This window comes from Chlorocebus sabaeus, chromosome 1 (assembly GCF_047675955.1).
Source record: "Chlorocebus sabaeus isolate Y175 chromosome 1, mChlSab1.0.hap1, whole genome shotgun sequence".
Lineage (NCBI taxonomy): Eukaryota > Metazoa > Chordata > Mammalia > Primates > Cercopithecidae > Chlorocebus > Chlorocebus sabaeus.
This window is the reverse complement of record NC_132904.1, coordinates 37,817,574-37,833,211: the sequence shown is the minus strand read 5'-3', so window position 1 is coordinate 37,833,211 and position 15,638 is coordinate 37,817,574. Positions and strand designations below refer to the sequence as shown.

At 39.9% G+C, this 15,638-nt stretch overlaps 1 protein-coding gene and 1 pseudogene across 1 annotated transcript in view; one reads left to right on the top strand and one right to left on the bottom strand.

Moving 5' to 3' along the window:
* The first annotated feature begins 971 nt into the window (after positions 1–971).
* The window catches only part of BBOX1 (gamma-butyrobetaine hydroxylase 1), a 93,185-nt gene continuing 78,518 nt past the window's right edge, over positions 972–15,638 (top strand). Inside the window, exon 1 of the mRNA XM_008003846.3 lies at positions 972–1,210. The gene's annotated coding sequence lies outside the window, so the exon portion shown is untranslated. The remainder of the gene's footprint in view (positions 1,211–15,638) is intronic.
* LOC103238571 (ETS domain-containing protein Elk-1 pseudogene) lies at positions 8,665–10,112 on the bottom strand (annotated as a pseudogene).

Here is a 15,638-nt window from a genome sequence, read left to right as displayed (position 1 = left end):
TTGTCAGCAACTATCTTAAAGCTGAAACAGAATTTACCTAATTTATTCCAGTAATTGTTACTAAAGTACAAAGTGTAAAGGAAAAATTAATTGTGTGTATTTCTGTGATGTCATGAATTATTAAAATATAATTATCTGCTTTTGGCAAACCTATAACTTCAGTTACTGTGGGTTTAAGATGCTGGTCACATTTATGACGGCACCCCACATATACACACCCTCCTCTCATACATGGAAAACAAAACCTGCTGTTGTTTTCACTGGATAGTGTGTGTCAATAATTTGACCTGGAGACTGGGGGGAAGAAAGGAGGAAAGTGGAAAAGAGGTTCCTTTCTTCAGATTCAGGGAAACAGTTTAAATTTTACTGTTAAAGGATCTGACAAAGCATCATTTAGGGAGGGGATTCTGCCATTCTGGAAGGGGAGATTTCCCATAAAGGAGGCCACCAGAGAGTTGGGCTGCATTTTCTTTCTCTGTGGTTACCTCTTATTCTTTTTTCATTGAGTCTCACTCACAGCCCTGTAAATCCTTCGGGCAAGAAGCAACAAGTTGCAGGATTCTTCTACATCTGCTTAGGAAGCAGGTGTTAGGTGGGAGGAGGGCAGAGGACTCATGCATCTCTCACCTGGACCTTAATTTCCACCTGCAGACTTTCTTTTAATGTGATCTAGACTCTGTTAGGACCTAGGACCTGAGACCAGTCCAACAATCTCTCCCCCTGCACTGGGCACTCTCCAAGAGTATGCCTGGCAGTCAGGCTCTGAATCCTGGCATGCTGCCTATTCTGGCCTTTCCCTTTTGTTGCCCTAAGGGCTGTGTGTTGTGAATCAAATCACTGGGCAACGAAGTACCTTCAAAAGAGCCCCAAGCTCTCTGGCAATTACTGTGTATTCCAGCCAAAACTGCAGAGAAGGGAGGGCATCAAGCTTAGGGGGCCAATCCCTGTCTTTCTACCAGTCCCTTATAACAACTCAAGCTCCCTTTAAAGAGGCTCATATTGGAACACTCTGTTGACAAGTAGATACCACTTCACCTCTGCTAGGGTGAGTGCTGGTAGCTCCTCCCTGTTAAATGCACATCTCAATGCCTCTGCCCTAAGTGAGTTGTGCAATAAATGAGCTGTCACACTGAACAGGTGGGAAAGAAGTGAACTGCTTGTTCACTTGCTGCCGTTGCCACTGCTGGTCCAGAAATAGAAGATAAGACAGGTGAGAACTGCTTTTCCTTCTATCAAGAAAGATTCTAAACTGAGGCAATGCTTTGCATTGAGTTCTGGGGTTTTGTGGTTTTGGGAACCAGCAGTAGTCAAAGTATTTTCTCTTAGTAACTCCTTCCCCTCTAGGCCATAAAGGCTCTTTTCTTTTTTAAATAAAACAAAACAGCACAAAAAAACAAAGACAAAAATACCTTCAAGCTCCCTTCAGTAGTTGCTACACCTTCAGATTGAGACATCCTTCCTTATTTGCAAACCTCAGCTGTGTCCATGGGCAGGGCCACAGTGAAACTGCCAGGAGCAAAAAGGCTTCCAAGAAAAAGTACCACATCAGACTGGAAACTGGGGACAGATCAATCCTGGGATATGACGGGCATCAGAAGGCTCCCTCTCCAAAGGATTTAAGAACCAAAGCTGACAGTTTCTTTACTTGGTAAGTTTTGTGTGGTTTGCTGTGTAAAGCATATCTGAGAACAGGTATTATTCAGCTCAACTTCCTTTTCTCCTTATTGGGAGGGTTTGTGAATTCAAGTCTGTGGACTAAGGTGGTGGGGAGCATCCAATTAGAACTCTAGTCACATGTAGTTCACAGCCATGTGGGCTATGCTGGGGATGGTCGATCAAGCATTTGGAATAGACTTGGTTTTTGGAATGCAGTGGATCTGATTGCTTCTTGGCAGCTTCTCTTTCCCAATTACGTTTGGCTTAGTCTGATAGTCAAATTACTTTGCAATCCCTAAGCTGATCCAGAAAGTATACAGAGGAGACAGAGAGAATGCTGTCTAAAAAGAGACTGGGGATGGGGGAAGGAGGATTCTGGTTGGATTTTCACAATGTTCCCTGAATAATCCACAACTCATCCCAAAGAATGGTGACTGCATGTGATACCCTGGCTCTTTGTTAACACGCCTCTTTAAAATGTTGGCCAATTAAAGCCATTGTGCACATTTTCAATTGTTTTGTTCCCTTAATGAAACTCAAGAATGTATATTACAGCTATGGATTTGATTAAAAATGTAAGGTTTCTCATAATGAATGTATGTTCTGGTTCAAATAATTTAGGAGTTTCCTAAAATCTAAACCCAGTACTTTCCATTACATCAGAAAACAAAACCTTGATAATTTGAGTTCCAATCCGAACATGGTGATTCCACTGAAGTGAAGCTAATGTTTTCCTTTGTATAATTTACAAATGAATTGTTCGCATGAAATTTAATGCAAGCAGAATTGTGAACCTATTTTAGAGAATGGACTGGTTTTTCTAATGGCGTTATTTTTGTTGTTATAGTTGCTGAAATAGGGTCTTGGTCTGTTATCCAGGCTGGAATATAATGATGCAATCACAGCTAACTATAACCTCAAACTCTTGGGTTCAAGCGATCCTCCTGTCTTGACCTCCTAAGTAACTCAGAGTACAGATATGCACCACCATGCCTGCCTAATTTTTTTTTTTTTTTTGGTAGATGTGGGGGAGTCTCATCATGTTGTCCAGGCTGGTCTCAAATTGCTGTTCTCAAACAATCCTTCTGCTCCAGCCTCCCTAAGTGCTGGGATTATAGGCCACTGCACTTGGCCTCTAATCACTTTATAGAATTCATTATTCACATGAGAATATATTCACAAATTGTTAAGTATCTCAGCGACCTATTAAACCAAGTTTAAAAATAATAATAACGACCATTTTACAATTTTAAAAAGACTTCAAGTTGAAGAGCCTTAGGTAGCAGGTATCTCGAGTAGAGTATGTATGTATTTAAATGATGTTAAAGAGAGGCACTACAAATATTGTCTGGTCAAATTCCATCTTACCAAGTAAAAATTAATTGATTTTATTATTTAAAGGTTGAAATATAAAATAATAACAATATAGTTAAACCTCCATGTTGTAATGTCTAGAAAACTTCTTGCCCTCTCTCTCCAAAGCTGAAATGTCAAATGGTGAGGTTAATTAACACACAACAATCTTGAAGGTTAGCTACTAATTTTTTTAAAATTATACTTTAAGTGCTGGGGTACCTGTGCGGAATGTGCATGTTTGTTACATAGGTATACACATGCCGCGGTGGTTTGCTGCACCTATCAACCCGTCATCTACATTAGGCATTTCTCCTAATGCTATCCCTCCGTGCTCCCCCTACTCCATGACAGGCCCTGGTGTGTTATGTTCCCCTCCTTGTGCCCATGTGTTCTCATTGTTCAACTCCCATTTATGAGTGAGAGCATGTGGTATTTGGTTTTCTGTTCTTGTGATAGTTTGCTGAGAATGGTGGTTTCCAGTGTCATCCATGTCCCTGCAAAGGACATGAACTCATCCTTTTTTATGGCTGCATAGTATTCCATAGGGTATATGTGCCACATTTTCTTTATCCAGTCTATCACTGATGAGCATTTGGGTTGGTTCCAAGTCTTTGCTATTGTGAACAGTGCTGCAATAAACATACATGTGCATCTGTCTTTATAGTAGATTGATTTATAATCCTTTGGGGATATACCCAGTAATGGGATGGCTTGGGCAAATGATATTTCTGATCCTAGATCCTACAGGAATTGCCACACTGTCTTCCACAATGCTTGAACTCATTTACACTCCCACCAACAGTGTAAAAGTGTTCCTATTTCTCCACATCCTCTCCAGCATCTATTGTTTCCTGAGTTTTTAATGATCACCATTCCTGGCATGAGATGGTATCTCATTGTGGTTTTGATTTGCATTTCTCTAATGACCAGTGATGATGAGCTTTTTTTCATATATATGTTGGCTGCATAAACGTCTTCTTTTGAAAACTGTCTGTTCATATCCTTTGCCCACTTTTTGATGGCATTGTTTATTTCTTGTAAATTTGTTGAAGTTCTTTGTAGATTCTGGATATTAGCCCTTTGTCAGATGGATAGATGGCAAAAATTTTATCCCATTCTGTAGGCTGCCTGTTCACTCTAATTATAGTTTCTTTTGCTGTGCAGAAGCTCTTTAGTTTAATTAGATCTCATTTGTCAATTTTGACTTTTGTTGCCATTGCTTTTGGCGTTTTAGTCATGAAGTCTTGGTCCATGCCTATGTCCTGAATGATATTTCCTAGGTTTACTTCTAGGGTTTTTATGGTTTTAGGTCTTGCATTTAAGTCTTTAATCCATCTTTAGTTAATTTTTGGATAAGGTGTAAGGAATGGATCCAGTTTCAGCTTTCTGCATATGGCTGCATATGGAATATGTGCCACAATAGCAAAGACTTGGAACCAAATGTCCATCAATGACAGGCTGGATTAAGAAAATGTGGCACACATACACCATACACTATGCAGTCATAAAAAAGGATGAGTTCATGTCCTCTGTAGGGATACTGATGCAGCTAGAAACTATCATTCTCAGCAAACTATCACAAGAACAGAAAATCAAACACCACATGTTCTCACTCATAGGTGGGAATTGAACGAAGAGAACAACTGGACACAGGAAGGGGAACATCACACACTGGGGCCTGTCATGGGGTGGGGGTACGGGGGAGGGATAGCATTAGGAGATACACCTAATGTAAATGATGAGTTAATGGGTGCAGCACACCAACATGGCACATGTATACATATGTAACAAACCTGCATGTACATGTATCCTAGAACTTAAAGTATAATAAATAAATAAACAAATAAATAAATAAATAAATAAGAAAAATAAGTATAAAATAAGAAAATTTGTTTTACAGGTGTTATTTAGTTTGTCAAAGAAATCTCACTGATAAAAATTCATCCTGTATAGCTAGGAGCATCTACATTTTTCTTTACTTCAGAGAAACACAGTAGCTTATCATCTAACTAAATTGCCATGGTGCTTCAACTGAGCTCAATTCTAACAAGTCAAGATGGTTAAATTACAAAAACAGATTTCAACAAATCATGTTAACATACAAGCTATAATTTTCAGAAAGTATTTGCTTTTAAATACTGATGATCTGTGATTTTTTTTATTTTTTTAAATTTTCATCACATTTGTCCCAGTAGGCCTTTAAATAATCCAGAAAAAGTTAAAGTGGGAACTTATTTTCCCATTTTGCCCTGCTTTTGTTTTGATGACCTTTCACATCTATCATAAATTTAAGAAATGGATTGTGAAGAGAAGGAATGATCCACCAAGTTTCTACAGAGATACCTAAGTAATTTAACATGAGCAACACCGAAGTCTTTCTAGTTCTTCCACATTCTCCCATGTGCCTTGGGCACCCTCCAATCAGACACTAACCTGACATCACTTCTCTTGGAACACCTTTCTCAGGACATCCATTTGGCAAAATGGGTTGGAGATAATGTTCTCAGGTTCCCCTAATGATTGGAAATGTGCTTCTTCCTCTCTCATTCAAACCTAGTAGAAGAAAAAAATAAAAGATGGAAAGCTCAAAAGAGCAGTCTGAAATGTAATTGATGTTTCTTGGCACAGATGTCTATAGGAGTGGTCAGTCACTTCAATAGTTGGTGTGACATGGGCACAACACCATCTTTAAGCAGAGGAACAATGTTCCTCATGGTAGAAAATGAATCCCTGGACTGAGTATTCATTAAGTATTAGTGTTTCACATTTCAAGTTATATCAAAATACTTTCAGCCAAAAAATTTTCAAACACATGAATGAATATATTTTTTAAATGCATTGAGTTTAATATATATATAAGCACACAAAGAACTTCATAAAAATAAATAAGAATAATTTTTAAACGGTCTTATTCCTACAAGAACTTAAGATAAATCATCTGTGTGCTGGTATTTCCTAGCCTCTTTCTACTTCTGTTTTTTGGGTAATTACAGTAGATATTTTTTCTTTGGCTTGAAATGAGGATTCAATGAGTTATTATATAAAAGAACTTCAAACACTGAGTGGCATAAGGAAAGCATTCAAAAAATGTAAACTATCATTACTTTTTACTACTACTGCTACCTCTACTACTATTACTACTCTTGTAATCTTACTGTCAATACAATTAAAACTAATAATCTTTTTTCACTTTATGTTGTTATTTTCCCTGTTTTTTTTTTTTTTGTTTTTTTTTTTGTTTGTTTGTTTTTTTTTGAGACGGAGTCTGGCTCTGTCGCCCAGGCTGGAGTGCAGTGGCCGGATCTCAGCTCACTGCAAGCTCCGCCTCCCGGGTTTACGCCATTCTCCTGCCTCAGCCTCCCGAGTAGCTGGGACTACAGGCACCGCCACCACGCCCGGCTAGTTTTTTGTATTTTTTAGTAGAGACGGGGTTTCACCGTGTTAGCCAGGATGGTCTCGATCTCCTGACCCCGTGATCCGCCCGTCTCGGCCTCCCAAAGTGCTGGGATTACAGGCTATTTTTCCTGTTTTATAGAGGTAAATTGACAAATAAAAGTTGTAAACATAATGGTCAATGTGATGCTTATGTATACATTGTGAAATAATTCCCACAATCAAACTAATTAATATATTCATAACTTTACATAGTTATCATTGTATGTTGGGGGTCAAGAATGCTTGAGATTACTCTTTCAGCAAATTTCGAATACACAAGACAGTATTATTAACTATAGTCACTATGTTGTACATTGGATCTCCAGAACTTATTTATCCTGAATAAGTAGTATGCTTTGACCAACATATCCCCATTTCTCCCACCTCCCAGCCCCTGGAACCCACTGTTCTGCTCATGACTTTTATGAGTTTGGCAATTTTAGATTCCTGTATAAGTGAGATCATATTGCACTTGTCTTTCTGTGCCTGACTTATTTCACTTAGCATAATGCCCTTCGAGTTGATCTGTGTTACCAAAAATGACAGAATTTTCCTTCTTTTTTAGGGCTGAATAATATTCAGCGGTGTGTGTGTGTATGTGTGTGTGTGTGTGTGTGTAGACAGATGATAGATAGATAGATAGATAGATAGATAGATAGATAGATAGATAGATAATGGGTTTAGATATATACCACATTTTTAATCCACTCATCTATCAATGGACATTTAGTTGATTCCATATTTTAGCTGTTCTGAATAATGCTGCTATGAACATGAGAATGCAAATATCTCATTGACATACTGATTTCATTTCCTTTGCCTATACGGCCAGTAATGATACTGCTGGAATGGTAATTCTATATGTTATTTGGGGGGAAACCTCCATACTGTTTTCTTTTTTTTCACTTTGAAAAATATATATTTACAGGAACAATTCCCCATTCTCTGGGACTCTTTAGGGGAAAAAAAAGGTCCACTTTGGGGAAGTAAAACAAACAGTAGAGATGAGTGTAGCACCGTCCCCCAAATCACCAACTCCCAGGTCCGGAGGCCTGGGCTGGGCCAGCGCTAACAGGTGAGCCCAGGAGTCTTTTGAACCCACTCTCTCTTGCCTAGAATAGAGACAGGACAGGCTTTATGTCCCCCATTCCTCCTTCCCAACTCCAGGGACATTGAAAGGGTCCTTTGTAACCTCCCGCAGGAAATTGGGGGGCTGGGAGGGAGCGAACTGGGATACACGTTTGGTATCAAAAATAAACACTTGGAGGAGGGAGGCGGCAGGAAGATTCCCCCCCAAATCCCTTCCTTCCCACTCACCCCACCAAATATAGGAAGAGATGACTCCCTCTCCCCTATTGAAAAGCCCCATTTAAAAATAGATTATACTATCAAAATGGCAGCGGGGGAGAGACAGGGAGACCTGGAGTACTGGCTGAAGGGGCCCCCCAGATGGGGACCACTCCCCAAAAAACCCCTCCATTGGGAGGAAACAGGCAGGACCCCAGGGAGGTTGGCAGACAAAGGAATGGCTTTTCAGGGGAAAGAAGAACAAAAGTGACATTCCTCCCTGGCCAAAGTTGGTTGAAAAAGGATAAGCTGTCTGAGAGAAAGGCTGGGGAGGTGGAAATTTCTATTTCAAGGGTGTGATTCTTCCTTGGCCAAGACTCCCAACCCATTAAACGGTACAAATTCTTCCTGGACCCCTGAGTATGGCCAGGAATAATAAAACAAACTAACTCTTCTACTCACATCTGAAAATGGAGACAAGGCTCCCTCATCTCCCCAAAGGCGGGCTGAGAAATAAAGAAAGAAACCTCGTTCTCAAGCCAGACCCCGATTGTCTTGTCTTGGGGGAAAAAAGTGGGGAGGTGGGGGAGATGTCCTAACCACCCTAAAAGGTTAGGTCAGGCTCCTCCCAGTGGCCTTCAAAAAATAAATAAATAAACTGTCCCTACCATTGACGTAGGAGACGTGTAAGGGCGACCACTGGGGGACTGACAGAAAACAGAGAAGTTGTGGAAGCTGTGTGTTTTCTGTGGAGGAGATAATGAGAATTACTCCTGAGAGTAATTCTTCTCAAGGATCCCCACCCCACCACAATCACAGAATGAGTCTTTCAGTTGAACTATGTTTCTCCTTGAGATGGCTGGCTGGAGAGAGCATGGATGGAGTGACCCCAGGAGGGGCGGGGGGGGGGGGTGGTGGTGGTGGTGGTAGTCATGGCTTCTGGGGCCCTGGGGAGAGCACCACGGGGGTCGAGAGGCCGTCCACGCTGATGGAAAGGATATGTACCTGGGCGCTGCCACTGGTCGGAAACTGGAAGGAGAGCTTGGCCGGGCTACGGGGCGCAATGGGACTCAGGGTGCTCCAGAAGTGAATGCTGGGAGGCAGCGAGCTGGGTGTCAGCAGCACTGGGGTCAATGTATGCATAGGAAGTAGGGACGGAGTTAGCGCCGGCCCAGGCACCTGGAGGCCGGAGCCAGTTCTCGATCCTGGGGTCCGTTCGAGTCCTGGCCCACCTAGCAGGCTCGGGCTGAGTGGAAGCTCTAGGTCCTGGGGCTTCCGGCCCTTCTGCGGCTGGGAGATCTCAGGGCTGGAAGCCGCGGGGCCGCCCGCCTGCTTTGCGGTGTCCATAACGACCGCCGGCAGCCGGGCTGGCACGCCCTCCTGTGGAGGGACTTCTGGCTCGGCCTTAGTAGTTTCCGGCACAAACCCTCTCTCCCCGGCAACTTCCAACTCTTCCTTGGGCCCTTCCACTTTCACTTCCGGGGGCAAAGCCCGGCCCAAACCTGGCTCCACATTCAGCTCTTCCGATTTCAGGTTTGGGGCCTCGGGCGGGGTCAGGATGATCTGCAGAGGCAAGCCGGCCTCCTCAGCCTCCAGGCAGGCCTCCAAGGGGCTTGGACTGGTGCTCCTGCTCCCCGAGGGGGGCGCTGCTGCTCCTGCAGGAGCTGCGTTAGGGAGCATCACAGCCGGCCGAGGATGAGGGGATGGCTGTGGCTGCAGAGACTGGATGGTGAAGGTGGAATAGAGGCCCGAGCCCATGTACTCGTTCCGGCGGCTATGTGCCAAACCGCTCGGGCCTGCCCTTCCTGCATCCTTGGGTGTGCCTGGCTTTCCAGAGGCAGTGTCCCCTGGGGCGGCATGTACAGCAGCAAGGGCCGCATTTGGCATGGCGGAGGTAACAGACACCTCTGACTGGGGCGCGCAGTCCTCAGTGGAGCACCCTGCGACCTCAGGATGGGACACAAACTTGTAGACGAACCGCTCACTTTGCGGATGATGTTCTTGTCATAGTAGTACCGCAAGGCCCGGCTGAGCTTGTCGTAATTCATGTTGGTCTTGTTCTTGCGTAGCCCCCACAGCCGGGCCACCTCCTCTGCATCCACCAGCTTGAATTCACCACCATCCCGTGAAGTCCAGGAGATGATGTGGCCATTGCCTTGCTGTCTGAGCAGCTGCAGCAGAAACTGCCACAGAGTCACAGATGGGTCCATTACTGGGGGAGTGCTCACGCCATCCCAGGGGTACCTGTGTGTAGCGTGGCGGTGGCGTTGGCAATTTTGGCAGCTCCGGGGGGCTGGGACTCCATACGCGGCCCCACCGCCCCCCAGGCCTGGGTTCCGAGGAGGTGGTGGCGGTGGTGGTGGCGGTGGCGGCGGCGGCAACACCTAGAAGCCCCATACTGTTTTCTATAATGGCTAAAATAATTTACATTCCCATTAACGGTGTACAAGGGTTTTCTTTTCTCCATGTTCTCACCAAGACATATCTTTTGTCTTTTTGATAACAGCCATTGTAACAGGTGTGAGATGATATCTCATGAGGTGGTTTTGGTTTGCATTTACCTGATGATAATTGATAGCATTTTTATATACTTGCTGGCCATTTGTATGTCTTCTTTAGATAAATATCTATTCCTTTTCTTTACCTATTTTTAAAATTTTTCTTTTATTGTTTTAGAGGTAGAGCCTTTCTGTGTTGGCCAGGTTGGCCTCAAACTCCTGAGTTCAAGCAGTCCTCCTACCTCAACCCCTCAAATAGCTGGGATTACAGGCATGTACCATTGCACCCAGCTGCCCATTTTTTAATTGAGTAGTTCGTTTTCTTGCTATTGAGTTGTTTGAATTCCTCATATATTTTGGATTAACCCCTTATCAGATGTATGGGCCCTGCTGTGGCTTACGGAAAAGTCAGCATGGTTCCATTTGAAAGTGACTTTAGCTTATTGAATGATATAGGATGATTGCTTAACTTACTTGATTAAAATAAGTAAAAGCATAGATGGTCCTCAGATGGATACTTTACAAATATTTTTTCTCATTTTTTAGGCTGTCTCCTTACTTGCTTTATTATTTCCTTTGCTGTGCAGGGATTTAATTCAATACCATCTTATTTGTTTATTTTTGCTTTTGTTGCCTGTTCATTTGGGTTCCTATCCAAAAAAATCCATGCCCAGACAAATGTCATGGAGTTTTCCCATGTTTTCTTCTAATAGTTTTAAAGTTTCATATTTTATGTTTAAGTTTGTAATCTATTTTGAGTTGATTTTTATGTATGATGTGAGATGAGGGTCCAGTTTTATACTTCTTCATCTGGATATTTAGTAACACTCCACCATTTGTTGAAGAGACTGTCTTTTCCCCATTTAGTGTTCTTGGGATCTTTGTGACAGATTAATTGACCTTAAATGCACAAATTTGTTTCTAGGCTATTACTTTCTATTAATTTATATGTATTTTTTATTCCAATACCATGCTGTTTTGATTATTATAGTTTTGTAGGCTATTTTGGGATCTGATAATGTGATAGTTCCAACTCTGTTTTTCCTTCTCAAGACTGCTTTGGCCACTCAGATTTTTTGTGGTTCCATATATATTTTAGAGTGCTTTTTAAAATTTATTTGATAAATGTCTTTGGAGTTTTGATAGTAATTGCACTGAATCTGTAGATGACTTTGGTAGTATGGATATTTTACTGATATTAATAATTCAAATCCAAGAACACAGAGTATTGTTCCACTTACCTGTGTCTCATTTAATTTTTTTTGTCATTGTCTTATAGTTTTCAGTGTATAGATCTTTTACTCCTTGGCTAAATGTAATCCTAAGTATTTTTAGTGATCCTGGAAATTGAATTGTTTTATTGATACCTTTTTCAGAATGTTAGTTGTTATTATACCTAAATGCTACGAATATTTGTATGTTGATTTTGTATCCTGAAACTTTACTAAATTTATTAGTTCTAAAAAAATTTTTCTGTAGTCTTTAGGGTTTTCTGTGTATAAGATCATGTCATCAGAAAACAAGGACAATTTTACTTCTACCTTTCAGATTTGGATGCCTTTCATTTCTTCTTCTTGCCTAATTGTTCTGGCTAGGACTTCCAGTACTATAATATTAGAAGTGGTTAGAGTGGGCATTCTTGTCTTGTTCCCAAACTTAGAGGAAAAGTTTTCAACTTTTCATCAGTGAATATGATGTTAGCTGTGGGCTTGGCACAGATGACATTTATTATGTTGAAATACATTCCCTCTTATACATCGTTGTTGATAATTATTATCATAAAAGGATGTTGAATTTTATCAAATGCTGCTTCTGCATCTATTGAAATGACCACCTAATTTTTATCCTGAATTCTGCTAATTGTTGTGTCATATTTACTGATTTGTTTGTGTCAAACCATCTTTGCATCCCAGAGATAAATCCCACTTGATTATACTGTATTTTCCTTTTAATGTGTATTGAATTCTTTTTGCTAGTATTTTGTTAAAGATTTTGCATCTATGTTCACCAGGAATATTGGTCCGTAATATTCTATTCTTTCAGTGTTCCAGTCTGCCTTTGGTTTGAGGGTATTGCTGGCCTCATAAAATGAGTTTGGAAGTATTACCTCTCTGTCAATTTTTGGGGAAAGTTTAAGTAGAATTTATGTTCATTCTTCTTTAATGTTTGGTGAAATTCACTGGTGAAGCCATCAGGTCCTGGAGTTTCCATGGTTGGAAAGTTTTTGATTACTGACTTAATCTTCATACTTATTGTTCTGTTCAGATTTTCTATTCATGATTCAGTCCTGGTAGGTTGTACATTTCTAGGAATGAATTCATTTCTTCTAGATTATTCAATCATTGGCCTATAACTGTTCATAGTAGTCTCTTACGAGCTTTTGTATTTCTGTGGCATCAGCTGTAATGTCTCCTCTTTCATTTCTGATTTTGAGTCTTCTCTCTTTGTTTCTTAGGTTAGTTAATGGTTTGTCGATTCTACCTTTCAAAAAAGTTTTAATTTTTTCTTATCTCTATTTCATTTATTTCTCCTCTAATCTTTTTTATTTCCTTCCTTCTGATAACTTAGGGATTAGTGTGTTCTTCTTTTATCTAGTTCCTTGAAGTGTAAAGCTAGATTGCTTATTTAAGATCTTTTTTTATATTTTATGAAGGCATTTATCACTATTAACTTCCCTCTTCAAACTACTTTTACTGCATCTCAAAAGTTTGTTACGATGTGTGCTATTTTTGTCTCAAAATATTTTTAATTTCTCTTTTGATTTTTTCCTTGACCCGTTGGTTGTTCAGGAGTTTGTTGTTTTGTGAAAACTGAAAATTCACAGGAGTTTTTCAGTTTTTCCCCTGGTATTAATTTGAAGAGAAAGTCATTATCTTTCATAAAATGATATTTCATATAATAGCCAAGAGAATAATAAAACTTTTTGTGAGAACATAAACTGCAGGCAATTTAAAGTATATCTTTGGAACATAGTTTACATGTATCCTCCCATATATGTTTTTACTCCCAAGTTCTCATTTCTTCTAGACTAAATTTTTATGACAGCTCCATACGATGTATCTGATTTTAGCCCTTTAACCTTCTTTCAATATACCATACACACTGTCATCAACTTCATTGTCAAATCTGCTACCTGAAAAAAATATATAAAAATCCCCTTTCATAATAGAATGAAACCCAAACTCCTTATCTTGCTATGCATGGTGCTTCATGATCTGGCATCAACATGCCTTTTAATCTCTCTCAACCACCATTTCCCCTTATAGCCTTTTGTTCCAGCCAAACAACATGTTTTCTACTGCTCAAACACTGTACTTTCATATCGTTGTTGTTGGCTCAGCCTGCACCTTAAATGTGGAATGACCTTTCACAAATCTTTCTTAAATCCAACTTATCTGTACCCAGATGAGCTAGCAAATAAAGGTTTAAATAAGTAAGGAATTTAATTTTTATCATGTAAAAAAGAGGTCCAGACATGACCATCTATTGCTGGTAAAGTGTTTTCACAGAACCCTGGGGAACTCTGACTTCTTTTAGATTTTATACTTATGCTTCTTGCCTCATGGTTCCAAAATTACTGCTTCACCTCCAATACTACATTCACATTCCAGAGAGGAAGTGGAAAAAATAAATAGGGAAAACAGCATATCACAGCAAGTCTTATCACCTTTTTAAAAATTTCCCTACACAGCAACTTCCAAATGTATTTCATTGGGCATAATTATATCATAACTAATCTTAGCTATAAAGAAAGCTGACAAAATATTTACTAGTCAGAAAGTGTTGTACTAGTGAGGAAGGAAAATAAGGTGAAACCAATATGCATTCAGCAATGTTGGCCTTATTATTTGTTTATTTTCGTAATTATCTTTTCCTGGTTGTCTGGAACTTCAAAGTCATCTTTGTACCTTCTACTGCAGCATGCACTAAGAAGATACTTCTTATATATTTGAGTAAGTTTAACTTTATAAATGACAAGGGAAAGAGAACCATTTTCTGCATTTAAGCATGATTGTATTCCATTGTAATGAAAGCATAAACTTAGATAACTTGATCAAGAATAAGCAAACTACCGCCTGGGGGCAAAATGTGGCCTACATTGTTTTTGTGCACACCATGAACTAAGAATAGTTGATACATTCTTACAGTTTTTTAAAAAATAAAAACAGGAATATGCAGCAGGGACTGTATATAAACTGCAAAGCCTAAAAGATGTGGCATCTGGCATTTTACGGAACATATTTGCCATTCCTTGATATAGATTAACATGTACTACATTTCTTTTTTTTAGTGCTAAGGATTTAATTGTATTATTCCAGGGTCATTGAAGCCATCTTTGTCTTTTGAAACAATGTATGTGAGAAAACTTGCCAGCCAACCCTTTCTCTTGTCAGGAAACTCAAATGTCCTATACCCATTCCACAGAGAAACTGATGTTAGGACCTCTATAATGATCCTCACTCAGACTTATGAGCTAAATTTTCAAGTTTGAAAGTACATCATAATTTTTGATGATTTTTAAGTAATAATGTTCTCCTATGACTATGCAAATTTTAAGAAAAAAAATTATAGTTCTGAAGCAGAAATAAGCATGAGAGCCAATTGTATTTCACCCATGCAATTATTGAATAACTCTATATGTCAGGCTAAAGGGAGAAAGCAATCTTTTTCCTATTGACTCTGCTCCACACCTTGACTAAATTATCTAAACCAATGATTTGAGGAAGCACATGTGAAACCACCTAGAAGTATTTTACTTTCATGTTGTGTAAAGTATATTTTAAGTTATCTTAATGTTGCATAGTCTTCCTGTAATCTCAAGAAGGAGAGGGAGCAATTTTATCTTACTTGTCACTAAATCCCCCAGTGCCTATTGCAGTGCCTGGGAGGGAATTACAAGCTCTGTGTGTTTGTGCGTGCACACGTGTGCAAGCATTGCTACCTCCCCTTCATCTCAAGGCAATGAAGTCTTGTTTCCATTGTCACATGTCACCTTCTGTTAATGATGAGCAAATCATTACATGGAAGAAGTTAAGGAGTTCTACTTCTTGCATATAAATTCTACTTTTCCTATGTAAATTCTACTTCATCCATGTAAGTTTAGAGTACTGGAAAATAATATATGAAGACAGTAAAATGTAGAACATTGGCATGGCTTCTGAAGGTCAAATATACAGTCACTAATGGAATCAGGATCAACACAGGTGCTCAAGCATAATACCACGGTGTCTCTGTTTCACTAGATTTCCTCTCCTATAAATAGTCCATGTCCTTAAATTTGCTGGATTTTTTAATAAAAAGTAAGTCATGTAATCCCAAGTAATATGAAGGTATACACAAGTACTCCACAAAGGTTCAGAATAAAGTGACTAAAGTAACAAGGCACACTCTATTGATATGTATTAA